Source organism: Octodon degus, unplaced genomic scaffold (assembly GCF_000260255.1).
Source record: "Octodon degus isolate 3935 unplaced genomic scaffold, OctDeg1.0 scaffold00041, whole genome shotgun sequence".
Taxonomy (NCBI): Eukaryota; Metazoa; Chordata; class Mammalia; order Rodentia; family Octodontidae; genus Octodon; species Octodon degus.
Window position 1 is genome coordinate 12,324,898 of NW_004524617.1, and position 3,306 is coordinate 12,328,203.

Below are 3,306 nucleotides of genomic sequence, written 5' to 3' on the forward strand. Positions count from 1 at the left end.
AAACGCAAGGGCCTGAGTTCAATCCCTGGTTCCAACAAAAAACAAACAAACAAATAAAATTCATATGAAGCCTGAAGAGACCTAGACTAGTAAAAGCAATTTGGGAAACAAGAGTAAAGAAGGAGGGGCTGGGGAGATGGCTCAGTGGAATAAGCACTTGCCTGGCAAACACAAGGGCCTGAGTTCAATCCCCGGTTCCATCAAAAATAAAAACAAAAATAAAGAGTAAAGAAGGAAGCATAGCTATACTACAAAGCAGCAGTGATAAAAATAGCATAGTACTGGAACAAAAACAGAGCAAGGGGTCAATGGAGCAGAACAGAAGATGTAGAAACTTCCCCAAACATATTACACTATCTGATCTTTCACAAAGGAGCCAAAAGCATAAATTGGAGGAAAGATAACTTAATAAAGTTGGTGCTATGAAAACCAGTTATCTGTATACAGAAGATTGAAACTGGACCCTTACTTCTCACCATAACACCAAATTAAAATCAAAATAGACCAAAGATCTAAACATTAAACTGGAAGATAAAATAGGTAAAACACTTGAAGACATAGGCATAGGGAAGGATTTTCTAATAGCAAGAGGATCACAGACGGCCACCCTCTGCAACCCAAACTTGAGTCCTGGTCTCTCGCTTTCCTTCCCGGGCAACATGAGTGTCACCACCCACTCCACCACCTTCTTCACCAACTACCGGTCCCTGGGCTCGGTCTGGGGCCCCAGCCAACCAGGCCGGCGAGCCAGCAGTGCTACCAGTGGCTATGCCGGCTTCGGGTGCTCGGGCTTCCAGGTCTGCATGTCTCGCTCCACCATCCTCAGGAGAGACATGGCATCCATGGGCCTGGCCACGGGAGTGTCTGGGAGTCTGGCTGGCATGAGCAGCATCCAGACTGAGAAGGAGACCATGCAGGGCCTGAACGACCGCCTGGCCTCCTACCTGGAGAGAGTGAGGAGCCTGGAGACGGAAAATCGGAGGCTGGAAAGCAAGATCCGGGAGCACCTGGAGAAGAAGAGGTTCCCGGTCAGAGACTGGGGCCATTACTTCAAGACCATGGAGGAGCTGAAGATGAATTCTGTGGACAACACCCGCATCGCCCTGCAGATTGACCGTGCTCGTCTTGCTGATGACTTTAGAGTCAAGTATAAGATGGAGCTGGCCATGCATCAGTCTGTGGAGAATGACATCCACAGGCTTCGCAAGGTCATTGATGACACCAGTATCACTCAGCTGCAGCTGGAGACAGAAATCGAGACTCTGAAGGAGGAGCTGATATTCATGAATAAAAACCATGAGAAGGGCGTCAGAGGCCTTCAAACCCAGAATGCTGGCTCTGGGTTGACTGTGGAGGTGGATGCACCCAAATCTCAGGACCTCGGCAAGATCATGGTGGACATCAGGGCCCAGTACGATGTGCTGGCTCAGAACGCTGAGAAGAGCTGGACAAGTACTGGTCCCAGCAGACTGAGGAGAGCACCACAGTAGTCACCTCACAGTCTGCAGAGGTTGGAGCTGCTGAGACTACACTCACAGAGCTGCAGCACATGGCCCAGTCCTTGGAGGTTGACCTGGAGTCCATGTGAAATCTGAAGATTGTCCTGGAGATCAGCCTGAGAGACTTGGAGGCCCACTATGCTATGCAGATGGAGCAACTCAGCGGGGTCCTGCTGCACCTGGAGTCTGAGCTGGCACAGACTTGAACAGAGAGGCAGTGCCAGGCCCAGGACTATGAAGCCCTGCTGAACAGCAAGGTCAAGCTGGAGAGCTGGAGGTTGAGATCGCCACGTACTGCTGCCCACTGGAAGATAGGGAGGATTTCAGTCTCGGTAATGCCCTGTACAGCAGCAGCGCCTCGGTGCAAAGCATCCAGAGAACAACTGCCTGCAAAATCGTGGACCAAAATTAGTGTCTGAGACCAAGGACACCAAAGTGTTGAGACACTGAAGCAACAGAACTGGGGTGCCCTTGGGAAATAACTAGCAAATAAAAATTCAGAGGTCACTGGACCAAAAAATAATAATAATAGCAAGAATCAATAGATGGGGTTATATCAGACTAAAAAGCTTCTGAGCAGAAAAGCATCAATAAGTAGAGTGAAGAGTCAACCTACAAAATGGGGAAAAGTTTTGCCAGCTACTTCTGAGAGAGAAGGCTAATATCTAGAATACACAAAACTCAAAATATTAATCCACCTAAAATTAAAGATCCAGTCAAAACTGCAAAAGAGAAATGAACAGACACTTCACAGAGAAAGAAATACAAATGGTCAACACATACATGAAAAAAATGTTCGGGGCTGGTGAGATGGCTCAGTGGTCTAGAGCACCTACTTGGAACAAGCTTGGCAGGGCACAGGGACCGCGGTTCGATCCCCCAGCACCTCATGACAGCCAGCCCTGCCCCCTGGTGGGCTGAACTGGCCATGCACACACATACAGACACACACACACACACACACACACACACACACACAAATAAATAAATAAATAAATAAATAAATAAATAAATAAATAAAATTTTAAAAAGAAAAAATGTTCAACATCCCTGGCCATTAGAGAAATGCAAATTAAAACAATGCTGAGATTCTTCATTACTTCAGAAAAATTAGCAATCAATAAGAAATGAAAGGACAACAAATTCTAGGCTCAGTGAGTGTGTGGGACATCTTCCGGCAACACGGCACCAGGTACCCTGCACCAGCGGGACCTGCTGGTCCAAGCCCAGGCACAGGGTGGGTGAGACCATCCTCCACCTCCTTGGGATGGCCCCCAACACTCCACAGCACCTATCCACCAGATCCAGTCCTAGCTCAGGCCGGGTGAGTGTGTGGGAGACCTTCCTTTCCCCCCTAGTCCACCTTGTCCCCTCCAGACTCAGCTCAGTCCTGGCATACAGGCATGGGGTGAAATCCTGCAGCTACAATCCCTGCAGAGAGAGTAGGGGACAGAACCACCCAGCTAGTCCAGGAGCAGAACATCTTGTCAGAGGGGGACAACAGGTTCACTCCCAAGGGTGGCAGCAGGAAGGAGCTGACCACAGCAGCCAGGCACAGCTAGATAAATCCAAAATTTGGAGACATGCACCTCAATTTCAGTAGGTGGAAAGTTATAACTGCACCAAAGCTCCACAACAAAGGTCAGAAGACAGTGTTACACAAAATGCCAATGAGAAGGAACAAACTGCAATCTCAGAACCCAAGCCCACCCATAACAAGTACAGAGGACACTAGCACAGAACAAATTGGGAATCACACAGCTGAAATCAATGAATCAATGGGTTCTGAAATAAAGAAAAAACTGCA

General features: G+C 48.2%; 1 pseudogene; it reads left to right on the forward strand.

Moving 5' to 3' along the window:
- Positions 1–659: 659 nt before the first annotated feature.
- On the forward strand, positions 660–1,949 carry LOC101564584 (annotated as a pseudogene).
- The last annotated feature ends 1,357 nt before the right edge of the window (positions 1,950–3,306 follow it).